At 45.3% G+C, this 27,348-nt stretch overlaps 1 long non-coding RNA gene across 2 annotated transcripts in view; it reads right to left on the reverse strand.

Annotated features, from left to right (window-relative positions):
• Window positions 1-896: 896 nt before the first annotated feature.
• The window catches only part of LOC101693847, a 52,947-nt gene continuing 26,495 nt past the window's right edge, over window positions 897-27,348 (reverse strand). For both annotated transcript variants that reach the window (XR_199700.3, XR_001180051.2), the window contains one exon: window positions 897-2,795. This is a non-coding gene — a long non-coding RNA (uncharacterized LOC101693847). The remainder of the gene's footprint in view (window positions 2,796-27,348) is intronic.

Consider the following 27,348-nt stretch of genomic DNA (forward strand, 5'->3'; position numbering starts at 1 on the left):
TCATGTAAGAAGTCTGCAGAGTAAGCGATATTATCAGGGGACAAGTTGTTTCTTTTAGGGTAAAAATACAGCACTCAAAGATGCTGAGGATACAGAAGCATTAGCTAATGATAACCTGAGAGTTCCAAAGTCATAGATAAAGGGAAGAATTGAAAGGGCAGGGAAATGCATCGAGTGGGTCTGAAATATGTGATATTTAAGGGTCACAGTGACAATGGGTTACCTGGCAGACTAGGCTTTTGTTGTGACTGAGGAAAACTGCCAAGTGTCCTAATAGCTTCCAGAGGAAGACAGATTCATCCTTTCATACTCCATTTGAGATTAAATATATATGTATATATAACTTGGATCCAAGTTCTTACGTGCACAAAGAGCTATTGTCTTCCGAGGTCTTACCATCTCTTAGAGCCTTAATATTCAAGGACCTTCAGTTTCTCATCTCCTAAAGTCTACAGAAATCGCCCCTCTACTCCCCTCCAGTGTATTCCAAGACACTTTACTTAACTGCATCGACTAGATGAGAATAACGGAAAACAAACGCCTGGAAGAAATGTGCATTATAGGCAGCTTCTGCTTTTCACCTTGACACAACCTCTCCTGAGGTAAGGAAACCTAGCACATGGATTCCAGCTTCAGCGGGGAAATGAAAGGGGGAAACACAGGGAAAAATTCAAACTATTATGTCAGATATTACCCTGCTGCTCCCAAAATAGCCCCTTCCCTTTGATACGGCATAGAAGGTAACCCCTCCTTCCTCTGCTAGGACTACAGACAAACCCTGTATTTCATGTCTGCCGAGTAGCAACAATTTCTTGGCGGAAAGCGGGGGACCTCAGAACCTCTCTACCCCCAGACATCCTCCCTTACAGATTCCTTTTGACCCACAGTCTTTGAAAGCAAGGCTTCTCAAATGCCTTTCAGGGGAAATCTTACCCACAACTTCAAAATGTAAAACATATAAAAATTGTTGCTCTTTTGACTGAAACTGAGACTAGGACCCCAAGCTCTGTGTTCAGCGGTCCTCACCAGACAACCCCCCTCATACCCTCACCTCTCCTAGAAAACCTAGATTAGGGTGACCAACTCATCCCAGTTTGCCCAGGAACTGGTGTGTGTCACCACTAAATCCCCCAAATCCTGGAAACCCCTCAACTCCCTGCAAACTGGGATGGTTGGTCACCCAACCCTAAATACATCTTCATAATGGTTTAAAACCACTGGTTTAGGAAAAAAAAAAGTGCATATTCCTTGTCAAAAATATAAGCACTTCTAATACAAGTCACACTTTAAGCCATGATTGGTTGTTGCCAACTTGGTATGAATTAGTTCATCAGCTGCTTTCCAGATGGTAGCCAGGCAGAGAACAGGATTTCAAGAAGAAAAGGATGAGTGTGGCTGCCCTGAAAGCATGCCCTGTGGTCCTCTCATCGGAGGCCAATTCATTCACAAAGGTCTTACATCCAGTTCCCTACAGGGACACGCTGGCTGAACACCTCTGTAATTCAAACGGTACGTGGAGCCATGCCTGCCTCAAAGGAAGAAAGGAGACAGATGGTTGGGACGTGAGTACTCACCCCAAAGCCTACATCCCCTCCATGCCCACGTAGTGTGTTCTCTCCCCACAGGAGGAAATACACAGTCAGAAATGTAGACCAGACTAAAACTAAGGGCCCACGTGGGGATTGGCCCGCACTGTGTTAGAACAGTGCTCTAACTGAACTAACCAGCCATAGAGAAGCCTGTGTAATTGACTTGGAAAGACTTTCAGGCACAGGAGTCTCTCACAGCAGCTGGAACCGAGGCCCAACCCAGAGAACGAGCACCCAGCAGAGAAAGAGACCGTTCAAAGACACCCAGATGATCCCCTTTGTTGGCAAAGTTGTCCAGATGCTTATGCAGCTTTAATTAAGCCCACTTCTAATTAATCTGTGACCTTACTCAAACCAACTGTTTCCCTGAACCTCTAGCCTCTCTAGATTCAAATGCCCTTTCCCTCCAAGTAGAATTTGAGGTCTGTTTTTCTTATTAAGTTTAATTGAAAGATGACTGAAGCGTGGTCTTTCATAAACAGGGAATTCTGCCCCCCAAACAGAACCTGTAGTACAGAGGGGTGGCTAAAAGGCAGCAGAGACATGATACAGCTTCCACAGTCTGAACACTGATGAAAGATGGGGGCCGGCAAGGGCCACTTCAAAGACAACCCGTCGGAGCTCAAACACTTGACACACTGAAAGCAGCATGCTGTGTTTAGAACAGACACACTCCGCGTGGCAGCAGTGAGGCCACAGGGAGAGGGGCCGAGGCCATGAAGTCGTGGGACAGAGAAACAGCACAAACAAGAGAGCAGCAGGCAAAGGGTTAAAATTTACTCCCTGCCCTCCAACCCAGAGCTCCCCAAGTCCAGCCAGGGCACACTGTGTGCTGCAAATGACTTACCGGTGTTTTCAGGGGGTGCCTGCCCCCTCCACACAGGCTGGTGCCCGGGGGAGCTGCAGACCCCTCCAGCTGTGAGCAGTCCTCCTCGTCCTCAGCATGCCATAGGAATTTAGTTATCAGGGCATGTTACAATAAATGATGTTTGAACTGGTGTTTAAAACGTTGGGAATAGAAATAGGAACCCATGATGATCTCCACCAAACTCCAAAATGGCATCTGGGCTCCCTCTCCATCAAAACCAACGCCCCCGCCAACCACAACTTACCAACAGGGTATGGAACACATGCATGGCTCTGGCTCTTGAATCACTGTGTCTGGTAGACACCAGCAGTCTAGCATAGGGTCTGGTCTTCGAAGATCTGTTTGCAAAACATGAATGCACTTGGGTGTATTCGAGTATGTCACCTTCCCCCGAAGCTTCTATAGCTTCCTACCATTTTTAGGATGAGGACCAAAGTCTTCACTAGGACTTGCAGAACCTTCTAGAGTCTGGCAACTGAAGCAGTTAAGGAATCTTCGTTATTCACCACAGACCCCCCCCTCTCACCAGACCTGGCGGGAAATGGATGTACAGGAGGCGGTTCGGTCACTCAAAGAGCCTCTGGGAGAGACAGGGAGAGGGCTGAACAGCCAAGGCACCTAGGCTGCCACACGAAGCCCTCCCTGACCTCAGCCTCTCACACAGACTGCCCAGTTCACCCTCCCTTGCAGAGCCTGGGTTCAAGCACTTCCTCCAGCCCCGCTCCCGAAAGCTGCTTCCCCTGCGGCCACCTGCACCGAAGCTTGCGTGCTGCCGGCACCCACGACCTCGCCTCGCTCTCCTGAGGAGAAACCGCGCTGACGGCCGCCACTTACAACACGGCTGTGTCCCAGCTGCAGGGCAAGTGGGGAAACGGGAATGCTGGGGTCTCCTGAGACGCTGCAGGGAGTGATGTGGGAAATTCCCCAAATGTAGGAAGGATGACCAAAGAGCGTGGACAGGACAGTTACAAACTTGACAAATGCCCATCTGCTCCACTGCAAAACACTCCGGCTTCACCTGCCCTGATCCTTGGCACTCCAGGCTTCTCTCAGCTACTCAGAACACCACCGAACCTCCTTCAGAAGAATCACCCCCACCCCCAAGGGTGCTGCACGCCAGTCCCTGAACCTGAGCCTATCTTGCCTCCCAGGCCTAGAGCAACTCTGTAGATATAATTAAGTTAAGGACCCTGAGAAGGAGAGGTACCCTAGATTATCCCCGCGGGCCCAGTGTACTCACAGGAGGAGCGGGAGGGTCAGAGTCCAGAGATGGGACAAGCTGAGGTAATGAGTAGAGACTGGAGGGACCTCAAGGAAGGGCCACGCGCTAGGAAACGCAGGCGGCCTTGGGGAGCGGGAGAAGACGAGGGACAGACGTCCTGCTGGAGGTCCAGGAGCAGGGCAGCCTCCCAGTACTTTGACATTGCCCCATGACATCCACTTTCTTACAACCACAACTGAATGACAAGAAATTCGTATCGTTGTTTCAAGTCACTGAGCTTGCGGTGATCTGTCCCAACAGCCAGAAGGAACCAACACACTCCTGCCCTGCACACGCGGGCCCCTCTGCCTGGAGCACCTCCCCTCAGCTCACACTACTCTCTATCTCAGCTCCTTTACCCCCTCTCAGGGAAGCTGCCCCAACCTCCCAGACTAGGTCAGGTCCCCCAGTGTCCCTTCTTATAGTCCACGAACTCATACTTTAAAAGTTAACCACAGTTATAAATTTTTGTTGAAGTTACTATTCAATTCTATGCCCACCAGGCTGTCAGCTACCTAAGGACAAGGACACTTCTGTTCCGCTCCCCACTGCATCCCCGTCACTCGGCACACAACAGGTGCTCAAGCAGTGTATGCTGAAAAGATGGACAGACCTAGCACACGTGCCATGGATGTGGCAGCGAAGCATGTACTTGGCTTAAGAAGCTGCTTATTCAGGCTAAAATTAACAAGTCAGGAAATGACAGATGCTGGCGAGGATGCGGAGAAAGGGGAACCCTCCTACACTGTTGGTGGGAATGCAAGCTGGTGCAACCACTCTGGAAAACAGCATGGAGTTTCCTCAAAAAGTTAAAAATAGAGCTACCCTATGACCCAGCAATTGCACTACTGGGTATTTACCCTAAAGATACAAACGTAGTGATCTGAAGGGGCACGTGCACCCGAATGTTTATAGCAGCAATGTCTATAATACCAAACTATGGAAAGAGCCTAGATGTCCATCAACAGATGAATGGATAAAGAATGGATAAAGAAGAAGTGGTATATATATATACAATGGAATACTATGCAGCCATCAAAAGAAATGAAATCTTGCCATTTGCGTCGACGTGGATAGAACTAGAGGGTATCATGCTTAGTGAAATAAGTCAATCGGAGAAAGACAACTATCATATGATATCCCTGATATGAGGAAGTGGAGATGCAACGTGGGGGGTTAAGGGGGTAAGAGAAGAATAAATAAAACAAGATGGGATTGGGAGGGAGATAAACCATAAGTGACTCTTAATCTCACAAAACAAACTGAGGGTTGCTGGGGGGAGGGGGGGTCAGGAGAGGAGGGTTGAGCTATGGACATTCGGGAGGGTATTTGCTAGGGTGAGTGCTATGAAGTGTATAAACCTGGTGATTCAAAGACCTGTACCCCTGGGGCTAAAAAATACATTATATGTTTATTAAAAAATTAAAAAATCAAAAAATAAATAAAGTACTTGATTCTACTTATAAAAAAAACCTGCTTATTAGAAAAAGAAACGTAGACAAAGCTTATAAAAGTAAAGTGGCAAAGAGCAAGCATTTGGTGAACACTGGCTGGATGGACACATGGACGCACGGGGCCAGAGACGCCTGACTGGCTACACGGACAGACTAAAGAAGGGATGGAGTGCCCTAATAACCATACACACATTTACACACCTTGCTGGAGGATTTGTTTTACTAAGAATAACATTTGGATCAATAATTGCCCAGCTTATAAAACAATGAAGTCATGGGGAATAATGTAGAGACATGGTGACTACGGTTAATAATACTATTATTGCATATTTGGAAGAAACTAGAGGAGTGGATCTTGAAAGTTCTCATCACGGGAAAAAAATTTCACACATATATATAGTGATGGTTGCTAACTGGACCTACTGTGGTATCATTTTATAATATATACAAACATCGAGTCAGTATGATGTGCATCTGAAACCCATATAATGTTGCATGACAATTAGACCTCAAAAAAAAAAAAAAATAGATGCTATCCTCCAAACATGACCTTGACTGCTAACTGAGACTCCACTCCCGAACTGTGCTCCCAGCTGTCATTTGCTCACTGCGCTCAGAAAACCTTTACTGAACTCCTCGCATGTGGCAAGCACTTCAGAGACGCCAAAAAGAACAAGACAAGGATCTTCTGGCTGGTGAGATGACAATAACCCAGTCTTCTAGGGCAACATGTCTCATTCTTCCCTTCCTTTACTCCTCACATACTCTGTAAAAGAGACCGTTTCCTGCCTTTGCATCAGGTTGACAGCCCAGCCTCAAGGACAACTTGCTCCTGGCCCCACTCGATTGGAGAAAGAGTATATATAGGATGTTATCAGTTGGCATTCTCCAAACACTCTTTGAACAGGGATATAAAATTGTGATTCTCTTCATAAAAAAGACTTGTCCTTTCCTGAAAAAAGGACTGTTTTGCCATATAGTCCTTGAGTGTCTGTATCACAGGATCTTTAGCCCTTTCTAGAACTTTCCTCTGTTGACAGCTACCATTCTATAAAATGGAGATACAAATATTATCTTCTGTGTCCTTGCTTCTCCTCTAGTAACCCTCTGATGCCTGTCTGTGCCTGTCTGTGCCCAGACGCTTGATCTATATTCCAGTCCCGAGGGCTTAGGGAATTCTCAGGGGTTATGACTGATAGTACCTTAGGTGTTCATCCTTAAATTTTTTAATATTTCCCTAAACATTAAAGTTCTTCAAAGTTTAAAGAAATGAATGGCTAAGGTTGAACACTTAAGCATGATACCTGATGAAGAGAAAAAGACATTTTAAAGGCAATAAGTCTTCATCAGTGCCTCAAACTATCTGCCAAAGCGGACCACCACTTCCGGCACATCAGTGCACTATCCACGTCCCTAGGAAGCCCAAGGCTGAGCTCAGCTACTGGCAAAGAGGAGAGACACAATGGGGCACATGCTAGGAGCTTAATTACTAACTGGTGATTTGCTAGCAACAGAGATGTACACAAGCGAAAGTTGAGAGCACAGAAGGGCAAGGTGTGGCATCTGGTACTGGCAGACTCTGCAAAGAGCTGTGGCCTTGAGCTCTGCAGGATCAGCCTGGCTTAGGGTACTGGGGCAGGAAAGAGCAGCCAGCTCCACAGGCCGTCCTCCAAGTTCCTGGAAGGTCTTATCTTCTTTTCAGGCTTTTATAGCTAGATATTGAAGATACAGTGAGAAAATGAGACTCTATCTTTTTAACAAGGCCTTTTTAAATCTGGAAGGAACAGTCCCATTGATCAAGAAATTATTCTCATTAGTCACTTTCTATCCCATTGCCTCAGGATGACACTAGGCTGCCAGCAGAGATGTAGGGCCACAATTAATAAAATATTATTACAGATAAAGGCTGCAACCACAGAGGGTACAATTAAGATTCACACACAAGCGTGTGCACACACCCTTCCCATCAGCGTCTCCAGGCTCCATAGGAACCCTCCAAAACTAATCCAAAGGAGATTTTAAGCCTACAACTAGTTAGAATAGGTGAAATCATTTTAGCAGCCCCTTTATGAAACACACTCAGAAGACACCAGCTGAGTGAGATATGCCAGAAACAGCAAAATGTGTAAGGAGCTTAGGCTCTGAAATCAGACATAACTGGCTCTGAACTGGGTGTCTCCATTTACAAGCTGTGTGACCTTGGGCAAACTGCTTGAAGTCTCTGGGCCCGGGTTTTCTAATCACCAGAACAGGGATAATCATATTAACTTTGGACAGCTGTGGCAGAAGTTAGAGGAAATGTATTTAAAACACATATCCTAGTGCCTGTCACTTAATAAATGGTAGCAATTACTACTGGTAATAATGAGTACTGGGGAAAAAACGAGCACAGTTGTGCTTGCTCCCTCTCTGCCCCTCCCCCTCCCTCCTCCTCCCCATCTCTCCTTTTCCCTTTCCATCTCTCTCTTTCTCTGTCTCTCTCTTGTCCTCCCTCCCTCCCTCCCTCCTCCATTTCCTCTCTCTCCCCCTGAAGCGGTACCTACCACCGTCCCACTGCTATTTTCCCCACCGGATGCCTACACGACCAGTCTCTCAAAAAGAATTTATCATCCAGGACCAGGTGCTGAGCAATAAACTAGGTCATGTTCGAGACACCACTATTACTGTTGTCAGCAATAACTGATTTCAGCTTTCTGACATAAATTTGGCTGTTTTGTGTCCTGCTGCCATCAGGGAGCAATCTTATAATGGGGACCCTCCCCACCCTAATGGAAACGTTTGGGGGAAGTGGGAGGTCATCGCTACAAAGTGGGCATAGAACAGAACAGCTGGAAGCGGCCTCCCTAATTGGTAGCTTCCCGTATTATGACAGGTTTGAGGCAGATTATGACAACAAAAAGGGCACATGCAGGGAGTGACAGACAGCACTTCCTTGGATGGAAGCTTCTACAGGATTCCAGATGTAGCTGCTCCCTTTAACCTGCATGTTCAGAGCAGCTCCAAAGTACCCTTCCCTGGGACCCCCAGGGCCATAGATCATTGTCAGTTTGGCTGCCAAGTCCAGCTCTACAGAGGCACCTGGGGGAAGACAGGACAACTAATGAGAGCAGGACAATCAAGGGGAAAGACACCTGGGCTGGGCGCCAACTGGCCTGGGGTCTGGCTCCTGTCCTGCCACCCGGGGAACTTCTGGCAAGTCCTCATCCCTGCAACTGAAGGCTGCAGTTTCCCGCCAACAGAAAGGCCGTTCTGAGCTCATCATCTTTCTACGAAAGGAATGTGGTCATGGGTGCTCACTTGGCTTACCTGTAGTTTCTACTTCCTCCACACTGAGATAGATACATATATATACACGTGTGTGTGTGTGTGTGTGTGTGTGTGTGTATGTATATATATGGCGGGGGAAGGGGAGGATGTAATTTTTGAGGTTTCTTCTGATTATCACTCAGTTCCTGTCTGCCCCAGGGCTAATACACATACATACACACACACACACACACACATACACACACACACACTAGAGGTACAGAGAGAGAAAAATAACTAAAATACTACACTTTGGTTTTTTTTTTCAATTGATTGATTTTAAGGAAGAGAGAAGGGACAGAGGGAGAGGGAGACAAAGAGAAGCAGACTCCTCACTGAATGCAGAGCCAGACAGGGCTCAATTTCATGACCCCGAGATAATGACCTGAGCCAAAATCAATAGTCGCCCGCAGAACCAACTGAGCTACCCAGGTTCCCCTGAAACTAATGTTAATTAGGCACATCCTACATGTCAAGCACTGTGTTAAATGCTTACATTCATTATCACATTTAATCCTGCCAACAATGCTGAGAAAGAGTTGACTGGACAAACCTGCTATTTGCTGCCAGCATTCATTTCCCCCTGCCTCCTGGTAACAGTGCTCTTAACAACTGATGAGAAACCAAGATGGCTACATGCCTCACCATCTCCCCCCAAATGGTTTTCTGGCATTGCCCTCAGCCCCAGCTGTAGAAGTGAATCTTGACTGGATTCATTGGTCAATATATGCCTCCTGCCCACAGTGATTACTTCAAGGGCACACAAGACCTGAGCAGTACAGTCAGAAACCTCAGGAAATCTGTCAGGGATGTAGAGATATGGTCTCCTTCTATCCTGTGGGACTTGAACATAAGCACACAGCCCCATTATGTGCTGTCAGACATTCTGGACACATAAGAGAATATACTTCCAAGAGCAACTGCTAAAGAAATAGAGCCAAGGGAAAAAAAAAAAAAAAAAAAAGAGTAACAAAATGAGGGATTCAAGATGCTAGATCAAGCCCTGCCTGAAGCTACATTTACTCCTAGAATTTACTATTTAAACGATTTGATTTGAATTTTTTAGTTTCATGCAACTAGAAGTATCCTTTCTCAATGCAAACAGGTGTTATTATTATCCCATTTTACACATTAGGAACCTGAGGGTCAAGGAGGTCAAACAACTTGCCTTTGGTCACACAACAAGTAGGTAACAGAAATATCATCTGAACACAGGTCCATTTGGGTTCAAAAGTCCACACTTTTGGGGCGCCTGGGTGGCTCGGTGGGTTAGGCTGCTGCCTTCAGCTCAGGTCATGATCTCAGGGTCCTGGGATCAAGTCCCGCATCGGGCTCTCTGCTCGGCGGGGAGCCTGCTTCCCTCTCTCTCTCTCTATGCCTGCCTTTCCATCTACTTGTGATCTCTCTCTGTCAAATAAATAAATAAAATCTTTAAAAAAAAATAAAAATAAATAAATAAATAAAGTCCACGCTTTTGAAGCACTCCACTCTGCTACCATGTAGTAGAAACAAGTGAAAATGTTTATAAAATGCAATTTTTTTTAATTTTAAAAGTAGGCTCAAAATTGTAACCTCAAACCCCCGTTGAAATGAATTTTGTTAGTAACACTTTCACAACAAGAAATCTACCCATCATGTTAATCTCATGTGGCTGTTCAACAGCGACCATCAAACCCTGGGCAGCCCCAACTCCAGTGTCCTGGCCACTGTCCCCACAGATAGCACCCTGCCCAACCTGGCCCCTCCACTCTCAGCTTGTTCCCACCTTCTTAATCACTAAGAAACTGAAGATACTGGGTATTACACCCCTCAGTTTTCCTCTTAAAACCCATTCTGGCTGTCTCTGACCTATCAAGTAAAATCTAAGTTCCTGGTCTGATAGAACTTCGTTATTAGCCTGCAATTCATGGAAACCTAACGCTCACATTTTAAGCTAAAAGGAGGTTTTGTCTGATATGACTGGGAAGTCCAAAAATGAATCTTCAGGAAGGTGGATCCAGGGACTCCAACAACATTACTGGATTCTGTCTGTCTCCCTCCATCTCACACCTTGTCTTCACCCCACCAGCAGCCTCTCTCCAACAGGGACCCAGTCAGTGGCCACAGGTCCACCTTCTTCCCAATCCGTCTGCTGCAGAGCAAAGAAAGCATCTCTTACTCGGTGACCATACATCAATCTCAGAGAAGACTTCTTGGTCTTGTCCCCGCCATGTGTCCCTCCCAACGCCAATCACACTGGGATGAAGTGGGACATCGTTACTGACAGTGCCACTGGGGCCTCCCAGGGCTGGACATTCACCAAGGGCTAGCAAATGGGCAACAGAATTACGGAGTGATTAAACAAAAGTCTAGAAGGACCCTCCTCTCCTCCGCTATCCTGACAATCTCATATTCTGTCCTAAAGATGGGCATTGCAGAGACACTAAACATCACAGTCTCCCCTAAGTTATGTGAGCTTTCATCCACCCGCACTTGGGCATAAACTATGCACTGCTGGGAGTGCCTCCAGCGCCTGGTGAATGTCCGGCTCAGATGTTTTTCCTCCAAGAATCCTTCTGTGATTTCCAAAGCAAGGTGAATCATACCCTCTTTGGGGACACCTCTGCCCCTGGCATGTGCTCTCATTGTTGCGCTTCCCACACCACACTAATATTTTGCCTACATATCTGTCTCCCAACAGACTCTAGTGTCTGTGAAGACAGAGACTGTGACATCCATCTTATTCCCAAAACGAAGCAAAATTACCCACACAGAAAAGGCACTTACTATTGTTTACTAAATGAATGATAAGTGAATTAATTAATTAACAATGACTGACTCCCCTTGGGGAAACGATTAGCATGGCTGAAGATAAGGAACACTGAATGGGAACTAGGGAACCCAACTCCTCAACCAGTTCTTCACTTACTGAGTATGAGGCCTCGAACGAGTCATTTACTACTGCTGACTATTCCATGCCTCATTTTTTAAAAGATTTTCTTTACTTGAGAGAAGGAGGGAGAAAGAGACTGTCAGGAAGAGAGGCAGAAGGACAAGAAGATGCGCCGCTGAGCAGAGAGCCCGACTGGGGCTCGATCCCAGGACCCTGAGATCATGACCTGAGCCGAAAGCAGACGCTCAACTCATCAAGCCACCCAGGCGTCCCATCTGTGCCTCATTTTTAACACAGAATAATGAGATGAGATCATCTTTACAGGAACCAAGGATCAGGATGCCACTGAGGAAAAATTACAACTTCTGAAGACTTTCAGGGAGTATTAATGACTAACAGAATTTTCCTCATATGGTTGAACAGATTCCTCTAAAAATAGGGCTGGATGGTAGTATTAAATCCAAGTTTGTTTGTTTGGTTTTTTTTCATCTTAATTGTCTCTACTTTCTAAACTTTCTACATTGACTATGCATTATCTCTGTAAAAACATTTTCGGAAGAGTAAGGTAATCAGTGAAAAATGACCTGCCTGGCAAAACATAAAAACCATGAGAAATTTCACAAAAAAAGAAGACTCTTACAGTTGGGGCATGTTAATTTGTGGTAGGCTGAGTAACAACCTCTTCCCCAACATGGGCACATCCTAATGCTCAGAAGGCGTGAGCCTTACCTTATACGGCAAAAGGAATTTGCAGAAGTGAGTAAAGATCTTGAGAGGGAGAGATTTTCTGGGATCATCCAGAGGAGCCCAAAATAATCACAGGAGTCCTTGTAAGAGGCACACAGGATGGGTCCACGTGAGAAGTGATGCTAGCAGCAGAAACTGCAAGGATGTGCTCTGAAGACGGAGAGAGAGGCCACAAGTCAAGGAACACAAGTGGCTCCTAAAAGCTAAAAAAGGCCTGGAAACATGTCCTCTTTCTAAGAACCTCCAGAAAGAACCTCCCTGACATCAGTTCAGTGTGAAGTCAGACTTCTGACCTGCAGAACAGTAAGAGTACAAACTTAATTTTAGACTACATGTTTCTTTTATTTTAAAATAAATGTTATTTAAGCCACTAAATTAATGATAATTTGAGATGACAGCCATGGAAAACTCATATGTCACTCTAGACAAAAAAGACCAACCAAAAAAGAGGGGGAAAAAAGAAGAATTATCTCTATTTTCCAAACGTGGGAAAGGAGAGAAAGCGGAGATCTTCAGCTAGATAATGGGGGGGGAGGCAGAAGGTCAGTAGTTTTCCTTCTCTCAGCATAGTGAGGTGGGGAGGAACTGAACCCAAATGAATCCAGAGAAATCCTAATTGGACATAAAGAGGAACTCGCTACTAGTCAAAGTTGGTAAGAGCTAGAATGCATTTCCGAAGGTGATTGTGCAAAAATTTCTTTAATGGGCTTCCTGAAGGAGAGTACTGGCAACAGTTAGGAATTTAATTAGATTTGCTGAAAGGCAAAATGGTGCCCTGGGGCACACTGTGCAGTTAGAGGAGGCTGTAAGTGTGCGTCTTCTGCTGGGAGGGCTGGGGAGCCAGAGCTGCCTGCGGTTTGAGTAGATGTGTTTCTCGCATAGGCATGGAAAGGGCTTGCGTAAAGCTGACCTGTCTGGCTTCTGTGTGTGGTTAGGAGAGGAAGTGTGAGCTACGAGAAAATGACCACCTATAAGGACCAGGGGGAGTTTAGGATGTTGGGAGGGGCACCCATAACTTCTTCAGAGGTCTGTGTACATGCATGTGTCAAGACCAAGCAGGTCAGTGTAAGCCCATGAACAGTATCCTCTAAGTCAAGCACAAGGGCTTCGAGGTCAGGCAGTCCTGAATCTGAACCTCAATTCTGTCGCTTACTCACGGTGCAACCTTTAGCAAGTGAACAGCTCCATGCTTCAACTTCTTCCCCAGCAAATACTACGTAATTATCCCATGAGGCTTAAATGAGGTATTACATATAGAGTAGAATGCCTAGAAAACAACAAGTCGTCATTAAAGAAAGAGTCATTATCTTTTTTACCTAGGTGTGGTCAGACCTAGCTGTGAGCTAGAGTAAGGTAAGCAGACAAGAGTGTCTTGGGGCCCGAGCAGCAGAAGACTCCCCGGGCAGAGAGAACGCGCAGCCAGGAAACAGGCAAGCGAGCAGCACCAACACTGAACATCCGTCCTCGAAGCGCCAGCATCCTGGGAGGACTCACATCCGAAGCTCGTGCAGTATCACATGCAGCCAGCTGCCCTGGGCTTGGAAGAACAAGGTGGGGATTGAGAAGCAGACCCAGTGCCCACCTGCGGCTGTTCTGAGGGCCTCCTAGGCGTTCTCATTGTGCTCTGAGCTCTCTACCGGGAGCGGCAAGTACATGACGTCGATGCCATCCTTTCCTCTCTTCCGATGCTCGTTCCCTTAACAAGTATTTGTGTGCTGTGTGCAGGGACCTAGCACTAAACACAACAGACATGAACAAATCCCTGCCCTAGCAGACTCTACAATCGAGTCTCATGGCAGACGTCACTCATCAATGAGTGGCATACTGCCCTTGTGAGCTCCAAAGCCCCTTTAGTCTTTCCCAATGCAATCTAGCTGTCCAAAGAGCCACCGCCAACCAATTAGAGTCGGTACTTAAGACGAAAACTCACTCGCATTCCAGCTTTGAGCTTATGTGATTGCTGAAGAGACACACTGATCCCTTCACAGGGGATGTCCCTGTCTCACAGCCGGGTGCTGACAGGGAAACGAGACCCCAAAACCAACCACCACCAGTGCAGAAATCGAGAATGTAATGAAATGTCTACTCTGATGACTAGCACTAAAATGGTCTTGCATATTTCACTGGTTATTACACCAGTCTAGGCTGAACTGATGAGGGCTTTATAGGTCATAATCCCAATTTCAGTCATTATATTCATGATCTCTGATTTTATAGCTCCAATCCCAGCCTTCATTCCACTACTTCACATTCTCCCCAAACACACACACACACACACACACACACACACACACGTGCTTCATCAAGGAGAAGGACAAAATGGGTGTACGCATGCACAGCTAGTGGTCACATGATGTCACAGGAAATCATCCATGACACAGAGGAGTCGGTGGGCCCAACTTCTAGACTCAGCTCTTCCACTGACTCACTATGTGGCTTTTAGATATGTTCTCCTCTGAAAAATGGGAATAATAAAATTCATATTATCGTAACTTTGCAGCTTATCTCACATAGTTCTTTCCAGACTCTGATATGATAATATGTTACACATCCAGACTTCCCACTGCCCTGCTGACACTCAGGTGCTAAGAGGAAGTAAGTCACCTCCTGCCTCCTCACTGAGCCAGAGGGACCAGGGGCACGTCAATGGTCACCGTACAGGTGGGCACATAGCATTCCCCCCGAGACAGCCCACTGAGGATGTGCTTGTCTTATGGCATCAGAGGGAAAGGAATGGGCCAGACAAAGAACATTTTAACATCCCTCTCCATCTATGAAGAGGTAGGTCCACGATTAAACCACAGAAAAGTAAAAGAGGAACATGGTTCCTGTACAGTGAGTCATAGGAAGTAGATTCACGACCCCATGGTTCCACTTTCTTGTGAAACCAGCTCTCAAGCTGAGCCCCCTAACAGCACAATACATGCCCCAACCTCCATGTGAGGATGTAATCCGGTTGCAGAAAGGAGGGGTGAGGAAGGTGAGGAAGCTGGCCTGGGACCAGGGCTTCCTGACACTCACTCCAGGTCCACACAAGCGGACCTGCCATTTGACTTTGCTCCTCTGTCTTATCTTTCCCTTCTTAGGCTTAATAAGAAACTGTTGCTCTGTTAAGCCAGAAGGCAAACAGAATAATATAAAAATACAGTGGCCAATAGCCATGAGTGGCTACTTAAATTAATTTAAATTGAATAAAATTAGATATTTTTTCAGCTGTACAGCTCAGTAGCCATATGTGGTTAATCATTGGACAGCACTGGTCTAGACCCCCTAGAAGTGGTGAACGTACCACATATATATTTCAATTGCTTTACAATGAGCTACATTTTTATTAGAAAAATCTGTGGAAAACAAGGAAGACACTCCCCGGGCACAACAAGAAATATTGTTTAAAGGGAAGTGCAATTGCAGGAGACAATATCTACAAAATAGATTAGGAGAAAATTGTTAATATGCTTCATAAATTAACCTAAGTGCTGGAAAAACCTTAATGATAGATCATTCAAGGTAAAGAAATTAAAATGACAACAAAATATATGAGATGATCATCAGCATATCAATAATTTTAAAAATGAAAATAAAAGCGGGGCACCTGGGTGGCTCAGTGGGTTAAAGCCTCTGCCTTCGGCTCAGGTCATGATCCTGGGGTCCCGGGATCAAGCCCCGCGTCGGGCTCTCTGCTCCGCGGGGAGCCTGCTTTCTCCCCTCTCTCTGCCTGCCTCTCTGCCTGCCTCTCTGCCTACTTGTGATTTCTCTCTCTCTGTCAAATGAATAAAATCTTTAAAAAAAAAAATGAAAATAAAAGCAATGAGGTAAAATACATGAAACCAGCAGGTTACAGAAGTGGTTTTACCAGGTGAAGACACTTTTACAAAGTAGTATCTATTGATATCATGCACATAAAATGTGAGACAGATTTAGAAATTGACATTTTTTCCAAAAACAAAGGTTTAACGTGTTCTACAAATTTTGTTATCGTGCTTTCAAAGGATGACCTTGCTTTATTTTCCTTTATCATCAATATTATTTCTGTATTAAACCTCTTCCCCACAGCCAACAAAATCAAAAGAAACAAGTCTGCTAAGCTTCTCAAAGAGCTTCTTAAAGCTACTTAAAAAGAATGTGGGATAGTTAATACGTGCGAACGTTCTGCTGGGCTTTAATTTTTTTTCTTTTCTTTGGATTTTCACATCCCATCCAAGTTGCTCAAATCCACTTGTCTATGAGAACACAGTTGAACTTGATTGGAAAAAGTACATTTTTTGATTCATAGAATTGATGAGTCTAAAAATGGGTCTCACTTCAGGTTCAGTTGGATACAGAGGCTCAAAGTATGTCATCGAGGTTTCTTCTTTCCAGTCCTAAATTGGTTTCCTGCTGGGCAATGTTTGTATCCTTTTCTCTAACAATGATCTTCCTATATACAGTCAGGAGGACGATCACCAAAGCCCCGTTTCCCAGCACCCCTGTTTAGTGATCCCAGTGAAAAGGGAGATTTTTCTCTCCTACCTTCCACAGATTAATTCTAGGTATAAAGTCTGATTGGTGCTATGATCTCATGCCTCCACACGAGGACACTTTAATTTCCAGGGAAAGGTTGTCCTCTTACACAACACCAGGGAGCACTGATCACATTCAAGTCTAGGTCAGTGGTGGCATTTGGAGTTGCTACAGTTGTGCTACAAGATAACCCTGTTCCCAAGGACAGGCCATTATGAACCTACATCATATAGGACTCCTGTGTCCAGGAGGGCAGGCTATGTCTCCAGAAGAAAGCAAATGATGGGAAAATGTTCTAGAGAGCCAAAATAAACCCATAATCCACCTCAACATATCACCCCAGAGTGAGAAGAAATGAAAAGAAAATTCTACACCGACCCTGCCCCCCATGCCTTCTTTGTGTATGTGAGCAGGGAGGGGCAGACACAGCATCTTTCCACCCTCAGAAGGAATCAGTATGTGTCTGCAAGATACTGCAGTGAGGAGCTGCCTTTCCTTTAAGGAAACAAGAACACACACACACACACACACACACACACACACACACGAAAAACCTTCCACTGATTTGTGATACAAATGACAAAATGCAGTCCATCTCGAAATACGGCTAGTGTCTGCTTCAGAAGCCACTTTCAGACCTGAGAACATTTTTTAAAGAGCTAAGACTCCAGAAATAAGGCACAAAGACTGGCTCATGTTCACAACATCTCACCTTTTCCAATTCACAACTCTGATGGACTCCTGGGTTTCAGAATGTGCCCTCACAAACCTGTGAATTAACCCACACCAACCCACTCCAGGGGCTGCCCTGGCAGGCCACCGGGGAGGCAGCTGGGCGAGTACAGGCCATGTCCTTGCAGGCTGCTCCTCCGACCCCAACAGTCAGCCCCTCCCACCACCACCCCCAGCTCCCCCACAGAGCTGCTGGAAGAGGTCAGCAGGCAGGGTGAGGGCAGGCACCCTCCTGTGCTTCCTGTCTCTCCACAATTAAATGGTATCTTGTTTTTGCTCCTCTGCATGTTGTGCAAAGACACACACCTAAAGTACCTGTTTAAAACTACAGATTCCTGGGGCTTTTCTCAGGCTTTCTCATACAAATACTTAGGGGCAGAGGCCCAGGAACCTATACTCGCACCCAGTCGTCTAAGTCAATTTTGACACAAGGCACTGTGTTTGAGTTCGTTCGGCCCTTGTTTGAGACTCGGCATTATGGACAGAAAATAAAATCTCAGAGCCACTCTATGCCAGGTGTCCCTCTGGGAACTCTTGCTGACTCACATCACTATTTTCTGCTGGGGACCGTTGACACTCTCAGAGCCTACTGCTAGCAACATCCCTGAGTAACTGAGTAACAGAGCTTTTGTTCATGTGGGCTGTATGTACTGATGTGTAACATATTAGCAATGGAGACGCTTCAAAATATTCAATAATCTCTTTACATGTTTACATTAATAATATATTTTCTAAAAAAAAAAAAAAAACTATACTTTCCAGAATGTAAAAAAAAATGGTGAGAGCATGGCACTGTTTGACATCTTTAGAAATCTCTTTAAGGTGTGGTTCAATAGTAGACAGCCTTCCTATATTTGCTTTTACATTTAGTCTGTTGCTACAGCACGCATCATGTTGCCTCCGGAAAACTACATTGGACACTCATGAGAGAATGAGATCAAGAAAAGCAAATGATTGTTTAGTATTATTAGAAAAGTAAGTTTGACCTTATGATGGCTTTTGAAAGGCCTTCAGGGCCCCCTGGTTGTCTCCTAATCACACTGTGTGGACTCCTGTTCTGGCCCATCTCTCACACTACGTCCCCTCCGCCTTCACACACATGCTCGTTTTTCTAATTTCAGTGTTTGTGTATTTTGATGCCTTTTTAATTTTTACAAATGTTTGACTTGTTTCCCTAATCATGTGTGTGTGTGAGTATGAAATCATTAGCTTTTAGAAACAGAAAGCCACTCAAGCTAGGTCAAACCAAGGGATTTTTATGGTGAAGATACAAGGAAATTTCCCAAAACTCCACATGGGAGGTGCCACCAGGTCCCCTGTGTTTCTTCTCGTGGCTCTGTGGGTGGCCCCGCTTCCATATTGGTATCCTCTGCCAGGCTCTTACTTTCTCAAAGGTAGACTTAGGGTTACCATAAGGCTATCTCTAATGAACCCGAGTTCCACCCGAGTTCCATGTCCAACAACTTACTAGCGAGTCTTGATTTTAAAATCCTAGATGAGAAAATCTGATTGGCTCACTGTGAAGAAGTCCCCAGGAGGAGTGGTGTAACAAATCTGATGTTTTTATTTGTATCCATTGAGGACCACACAAGTAACCAAATGGTTCTCAATTCAAAGGTGGTCTAATTAGAGATCATAAACCAGGGTTCTTGGCACACTGGGCTGTCCTGCTCAGGTTGTGTGGGTCACAAAGAAGAGAAGATGTGTGGCAAAGAGGTAATGGACATCCTTAGCAAGACAGCCAGCACTGTTCAGTGGAAATATCATATGAGCCATGTATGTAATTTAGAGATTTTTTCATAGTCACATTTAAAAAATAAAAATAAACTGGTGAAATTAATTTTAACATATCTTAACCCAACATATCCAAATATTATTTCAACATATAATCAGTATTTTTAAAAAGCAATAGTGAGAAATTTCACATCTTTTTCTACAATAATCTTCAAAATCAAGTGTGCATAAGATATACCCTCAGTGGTACACTAAAATTTTCACCAGAATTACCTGATCTGTATTTAGAGCTCACAAAATTTACAACTGAAAAAGCAAACCCATGTACCTAAGTTGTTCCAGACATACTTAGAACTTCCCTTGTAGCTGCATCAAATATCAGTTTTAAATGTTTAATTAATTGTAACATAATTCAATTAAATTAAAAATTCAGTTTTTCAGCTGTATTAGCCACATTTTAAGTGCTTAATAGCCACATGTGAGTAGGGGCTACATTTCAGACATAGCACATGAAGGCTGAGAGCCAGAACCTGTTCTCATCCATTCTTTTGTGCCCCCAAAGCCAGCAGAGACCTGCCTGGCCAGGTATACCCAACAAGCACGGGGGGATGGAAACTGTCCAAGTTAGAAGCACTCAAGTCTAATTGCGGAAGAACCCTTAAAAGCTGCATGTCAATGTTTTGCTTTAACAAATCACATTATTTCAAATTCATTAAAGAACCTTGTTAGTTAAAGGACTCCTATTGTGATTTAACTCATTTATCAAATAAATCACCTTTCAGTCATTTGTGTAAAAAAAAAAAAACTTCTTATATCAAGTTTAAGCAACGCATAGACATACAGAAAAACCAACTGAAGGCTCTTTGACAAGTGGGTAACCTAAGAAGCCATAAGCCACATCCTACACCTTCATGAAGTTGAAGTGAGTTTTTACAAAAGTCCTTGACAACCTGAAACAAAAAGGTGTGATTTCTGGTTCTGGTTAGCTGGTGCTGGCTCTACAGCTTATGCGAGTCCCCCCACTCTCACCCCCGCCCAACCTCGCCTGCTGTGAGTGGGGATGAAAAACATGAACAAAGATTGGTTGGTGAGCTAACAGCCTTAAGCTCTTTCCAACAGATGGCACTGTAATCAAAAGGACTGCTCCACGATGCCACAAATCAGATTTCCGCAAGGATCTCAGAAATCTGATGCCTTTACATCTGTCCATTATATTCCAAAGCTGGCCTATAGGTACATAGCCCATTTTGACTGAAGTGAATTATTTAAAGCCTCCCTTTGCTCAATCAAATAAGCATTTGAATGTTTAGGGATACCCGAACAACCTGCTCCTTTGTTCCTTCCGTCATTCATTTATTCATCAAACCCTCTTTGAGTGCTGTCAATGGCAGACGCCAAGCCAGGGGGATAGAGACACGAGAAAAATAAGAAAAGATCCTGACTGTAGGAGCTCACAACCAGTTAGGAAAATCAGGTGTACACATAAATAACTGAAAAACACTGAGATTTAGTACTGTGAATGAGACAGTTCTGTCAGGAAGATGGGGAAGAGAATAGAGGAAGGTTTGTGCATAGAAATAATCTTCAGATGGACGTAGAGATGTGGAGAGCTGTCTCTAGACAGACGGGAAGAGGGGAGTGGAGGGTGAACATCCCTTCAGTGGTTACAAGAGACAAAGTCTCCTGCCTGGTCTCCCTGCTTCCACTCTAGCCCCACCATGGTCTGGTCACCAGTCACACAGTTGAAGGCATGATCCTTGTAAAAAGTCCATCAGATTCCATCACTCCCTGATCTCAAAGTTTCAACAGCTTCCTTACACACCTGGAATAAAATTCCAAGTCCTTGCCACAGACCAAGGACCTTACATGATGGGTCCTTGCTATATTAGAAATCTCCCCCCTTCCTTCCATGCCTCCTGGGCTCACCACTTAGGCCACAGTGGCCTCCTTTATGATTTTCAAACATGCCCAGGCAAGCTCTCATCTCGGAACCTTCGCTAACGGCCTTCTTTGGCAATCCTACATAGAACAGAACTCTCCCATCATTCAGGCCCCTTGCCCTGCTTTATTTCTCCACACAGCACTCAGGACTATGACATTAGATCACAAATTTGGCTATTTTCTTGTGTACTATCTTCCTTCCCTCTCAGAATGTAAGCACCATGAGCATAGGAGCTCGATCTCTTTTGTTCACAAGTTATATCACCAGCTCCTGGAAGGTCCCTAGCACAAGTCAGGCTCCCCAGAAGAATTTGTAGAATGAATAAATAATTGAATGAACTGAGGGGAAAATATGCACATTTCAAGAGGTTGCAAGTACCCAGCATGACCAGTATACGAGTGGGGAAAGTGGCAGGCAGGAGCAGCTAGAAAGGGCTAGGTGCTCAGTGACCAGGTCAAGAAGGTTCCTGAACTCCTGACTAAGGGTTAGTGCTGTATTCTGAGGACTAAAGAGAGCTTGTGAAGTAAAGCTTGTGAAGGAAGAAGGACGCCTGGGTAGCTCAGTTGGTTAAGCAGCTGCCTTCGGCTCAGGTCATGACCCCAGCGTCCTGGGATCGAGTCCCACATCAGGCTCCTTGCTCAGCAGGGAGCCTGCTTCTCCCTCTGCCTCTGCCGCCATTCTATCTGCCTGTGCTCGCTCTCTCCCCTTCTCTCTCTGATAAATAAATAAAAATCTTTAAAAAAAAAAAAAAAAAAGCTTGTGAAGGAAGAGAATGACACAATCACAGCTGCAGAGTTAGAACACAAGTCAAGCTGCCATGTGGCAGGGAGGGACCGTAGGCAAAGAGGCATCAAGTTTGCTCATCTGTAAAATGGACATAACAACATCATCCCGGTCAGCGGCTACGGTGGATAGCATTAACTGAGCATTAACTACAGCAGCTACATGAGCTGAGGACATTAGTGCGTGCAAAAGACCGAACACAGTACCCAGCAAGAGGAAGCGATCAATAAATGGTATCCATCGCCACGCATGTTGAGGAAGCTCGGAGAATGATGTCCAGACTTCTGCTCAGGTGACTGACTGCTCAGAGCATGGTACCTCTGATCCCGATAGGACCTACAGAAGGAAAAACTCATTCCTCGGAACAGAGAATAAATCCTGTTTGGGGCAAGTGCCGTTTGAAACAGCTGTCGGATATCCAGGAGGTGAGACCCAGTGAGCAGTCTAATGTAAAGGTCTCCAGCTCAAAGAGGAAGTTTAAACCAAAAAGCCCCAACAAGAAATCATCTTACTGAGTTTTGAAAAGCAAACTACCATTGCAACAGTTGACTCCAATTCTGAGCCTCTCAGTAACTCCTGCAGATGTTCACATCGTCCTCCTTTGCATCTCGTCCAGACACAGAGGAAAGAGTTCCATGCACTCAGGCTCCTCCACATCCTTCTCCAAGCCCTCTCCACTTCCCTATTTTCCAGTGTGCCTCTGTAAGAAAGAGCCGAATAAGCTCCAGGAGTCTACACATTACAGCTAAGAGACTTCTTAGCTTTGAAGGCATTTTTTTTTTCTCTAAGCTGAGTGAATTTTAAAACTCACCATGTTCCACTGCTACTCCTGCTTCTAGAATCTGAGCATGTGTGCATGAAGTAGGGTCTAAGGTGCTGGGGGATACGAGTCTGTGTCGAGTGCCCTGAGGCTACAGGTGTGAGGAGACCAGGAAGGGTAGAGATGTGGGTGGCTCTGGAGGTGGTACAGAAAAAAGAGGCTTGGCTCTGGGCCACCGAAAGAGCAGTGGAACCAGGGCCACACAAGCATGTATGCATTCATGCAGTCATTCAACAAACAGCACGTAAACCGTGCTTCCTGCAGAGGAAGTAACAGTAAACCAGAGAGACCGTGGTCCCTCGTGAAGCTTTGTGTCTCATCCCATTTCCCAGACCCACAGAGTTACTTAAAACACAGATCCTTCCTGTACGTTCTTCATTTTCATTTGTTCATTCAGCCAAGATTCATTGAGAGTGCGGTGCTGGTCTCTGGGGTTACAATGCTGCCTGGGATTGGACAGTTAGAATTCAGCTTGACCGTCACAGTGAGGAAAACACACTATGCCAGGAGGGGTTGTAGAAAGGGCCCCGTGATAGAATAAGTTTGTCCACACATTTCTTGAGATTGCAATCCCCATTGGTGAAAAAAAATGTCTATGTTCCCTCCCCTGAGTCTGGCCTGGTTCTGGGATTGTGTCAACCAGGACAATGTGGCAGAAGGGAAGCTTCCTCTAGGCTTTAAAAAATGGTGGTATGCTCTCTTGTGATGCTTGCTCTAGGCAACTGCCATGTGATGGGCCTGACGGGCCTCAGACTGCTGTGCTGTGAGGAAGCCCAAATTAGCTATGTGAAGGGGCTGTGGGGAGAGAGAGGCCCAGTGAGCTCTGGTTCTTCAGCCATTCCAGCCAAGTGACAACATTTAAGTGAAGAAGCCATCTTGGATATTTCATGTTGAATGGTAATTTGGCCTGAATGTTTATCTCACCTAAAATCCATAACTTAAAATCCTAATGTCCAATGTGATGGTATTAGGAGGTGGATGTTTGGAAGGTGCTTAGGTTATAAGAGTGGAGCCCTCATGCATGAAATTAGCATTCTTATAAAAAAACACCTCACAAAGCTCCCTAGCCCTTTCCACCAAGTCAGAACACAGCAAGAAGGAATCAGCTATGAACCAGGCAGAAGAGCTTCTCTGGACCTTGCTGGCACCCTGATCTTAGACTTCCAGCCTCGGGAGCAGTGAGAAATGAATTTGTTTATAAGTTGATCAGCCTGTGGTATTTTGTTACAGCATCCCAAATGGCCTGAAACAGATGGAAAGGGCCTCTCTGAGGATGTGGCATTTCGTCTGAGATCTGAGGCATGAGAAAGATTCTGACATACAAGAACGGAGAGAAAGAGCACTCCAGGCAGTGGAAAGAGATATTTGAGATCCAGAGTTGGGGCAGTTCTTGAGGTGTTCAGGCAGCTGATATCCAACCTGTGGGGCAGAATATAGGGAGGAAAGTCAAGAGCTGAAGATTAGATTGGCGAGAGTACAGGGACAGACTGGGAAGGCCTCCTCAGCCCCGGCAAGGTGTCTGAGTTGTGTTCTAAGCAGAAAGGGAACGCCTTAAACCACTCTAAACACAAAGGCAACACAATCTACGTTACATTTTTCAGAGGATCCCTGCTGCTGTTAGGCTGGCTCTGTGGGTACCAGCTCCGTGCCTTTGATCACTGCTCCACTGCAGTCCCGAGAATAGTACCTATAGAAGGTGTTCAAAAAACAAACGTTAAGTGAATGCCTTAATAAGAATAGACTGGAGAGGATAAGAGTAGATAAAGGGAGACAGTAGGGAAGCCATGCAATAATCCAGGCAAAAGACAGTGGCCGTGGCTGGAGATGAAAAGAGGAGGGGAGTGTTGAGAAATAGAGGCAGAAGAGATAAGCCGCATCTTCAGGCTCTGAGATGTATCAGTTATATCACCTTGAGCAAATCAAACTCCCTGCACTTCTAATTCTTCACCTGTAAAACCTCCGTATAAAAATCTCTAATTCACACTAGTGTAAGAAGCTCATGAAAAAATACAAAGAAAGCACTCGGTCAAACTCTGTGTTGCAAATTCACGTGAAGAGGCAGGACTATAATTATTCCATTCTTCCCCTAAGAGCCTGGTGGATTCATCAGAAACACAGTCACTGGTTTTCATCAAATCTCCTAGTGTTGTAGGGTAGCAACTACAAGAGTCCAGTCCCTCTGGTCCCTGAAGCTGGCATCATGATTTCATGAGCCTCCTGAAGCTCCCCACCATGGTCACGAGAAGCCCCTTTCCATTTAGAGCAGCAGTTCTCAAATCTGAACACGCATCAGAAGCTTCTGGAAGGCTTGTTAAAATGCAGACTGTTGAGCCTCACCTCTAGAGCCTGATGCAGCCCACCCAGGAAAAAAACCAAGAACTGGCATTTCTTTTTTTGTGTTTTTTTTTAAGATTTTATTTATTTATTTGACAGACAAAGATCACAAGTAGGAGAGATGCAGGCAGAGAGAGAGAGGAAGCAGGCTCCCTGCCAAAGCAGAGAGCCCGATGCGGGACCCGATCCCAGGACCCCGGGATCATGACCTGAGCTGAAAGCAGAGGCTTTAACCCACTGAGCCACCCAGGCGCCCCCAAAAACTGGCATTTCTAACTAGTGCCACGTGAGGCTAAAGCTACTAACATGGGGTCTCCTTTGAGAACCGAGTGAGCATACACTCAATTGCCTTTTCTGCTTGGAGGGTCTCCTATTCTCAGAGACTCCTGAGACTGCCAGGAAAATTCAAGAACCGAAAGAAAAATTTCATCCACATTTCCTCCATATTTCTTTTTTTTTTTTTTAAGATTTTATTTATTTATTTGAAAGAGAAAAAGAGATAGGGAGAGAGAGCATTAGTGGCGGAGGGCAGGGGTTGGGGAGAGAAGCAGACCCCCTGCTTAGCAGAGAACCCAACATGGGACTTGATCCCAGGGTCCTGGAATCATGATTTGTGCCAAAGGCAGATGCCCAACCAGATGAGTCACCCAGGCGTGCCTCCTCCATATTTCTTAACGAGATCTAGTGGTTCTTGTTTTAAACAACTATTTTTAAGATTTTATTTATTTATTTGACAGAGAGAGAGATCACAAGTAGGCAGAAAGGCAGGTAGAAAGAGAGAGGGGAAGCAGGCTCCCTGCTGAGCAGAGAGCCGGATGTGGGGCTCGATCCCAGGACCCTGGGATCGTCACCTGAGCCGAAGGCAGAGGCTTAACCCACTGAGCCACCCAGGTGCTCCCAAACAAATGGTATGTTTAAAAAGCCTGAAGCCGAGGGGGAGAGGGTGGCTGAGTTACGGACATCAGGGAAGGTATGTGCTATGGTGAGTGCTGTGAAGTGTATATGCCTGACAATTCACAGACCATACCCCTGGGGCAAATAAGACATTATATGTTAATTTTTTTTTAAAAATCTTTTTTTAAATAAATAAAAGCATGAAGGCAAATTGCCTAGCTTCAAAACTGTGTTGCATGACCTTGGCCTTGTACCTACCTCCTAGAATCAACACAAGGATTAGAAGTTAATACATGCAAAGCACTGAGAGCCATAGCTGGCACCCAGTAAGCACTTGATAAATGCTTGCTGTTAGCATTATTATTCCAAAGTGTGACTCATGTAATTGGTTGTTTTATGGTTTTCACATAAAAACCAATAGGAAGTTCAGCTTCACCTCTGAAAAATGCATAGGACTGCACAGCCAGCGTTTCAGGAACAAACCTCTCTCCCAGCTTCATCTCACTTGTTAACCTGTCTCTGACTTAGAGGACTCCGTTCCCTCGCGTCACTCTGTCTTATTCAATCGTTATATGACTCTCTGCTCCACGTTCTTAAACAAGGTGAGTCCTACACATAAAAAATAGTTCTCCAGTCATTTATGCAGCTTCTTGACGAATAATCAAGGTGTTTCAGGTTCAGGATCCCTACACTTCAACTTCTTTGGGAATCTGGTCATTATTGCTTTACGTTCTCAAGCACCTTAAGCCCCCAGGAATAAACGAGACGTTAGAAGCACACATAAGAATCCAGATGTGTTTAAAAAAAAAAAAGTACAGGTGTGTACACTTATTCTCCCAACCATCTTCCTGTCCTTTTGATTCTTGGAATGATGGAGAGTCTGCCATGCAGTTTTCACTGCCTTTCTCTTATGAAGACATGATTGACCTTCCATGGACAGAACAGTCTTTCCGTTGATTTTGCGGCATTCCCTCATTCAGGAAGAAGCTGAGTGTCTAGCACGTGTCACACGCTGTGCAGGGCACTGGGCAGGTGATAGCGCTTAAGACACTCTGTCCTCAAGGAATTCGGAATGTGACAAGCAAACCCATAAACAGGTAGCTATTACCATACTGCAAGACACACGCTCTGAATAAAGGTCAGCGACACTTGCTGAACACTTGGCTACGCGCCAGGCACGGTGGTAGGCATTTTACCTGAATGATCTCTTCTATCCTCCCGCTGACCCCACGAAGCAAGCACTGCCATTTCCCTCACTTTGTAGCTGCGGACGTGCAAGCACAGAGACGACAAGGTCAGACTGTAAGAGGCAGAGGCAGACTTCAAAGTCAGGCAGTCTAACCTCAGGGTCTGCACCCAGAATCTCTCTATTATGCTGCTTTTCCACAATGTAACAGGAACAACAATTGGGCAAATAAAGGTTTGAGAGATCTTTGGACCCAGTAATGCAAAGAAGTAGCAGTAGACAGAGAAATCTAATTAGTGAGGAGAGAGAGGGCAGGACCCCTGGCA

The sequence above is a fragment of the Mustela putorius genome, unplaced genomic scaffold (genome assembly GCF_011764305.1).
Source record: "Mustela putorius furo isolate JIRA1106 unplaced genomic scaffold, ASM1176430v1.1 tig00003859_pilon_pilon_pilon, whole genome shotgun sequence".
Classification (NCBI taxonomy): domain Eukaryota; kingdom Metazoa; phylum Chordata; class Mammalia; order Carnivora; family Mustelidae; genus Mustela; species Mustela putorius.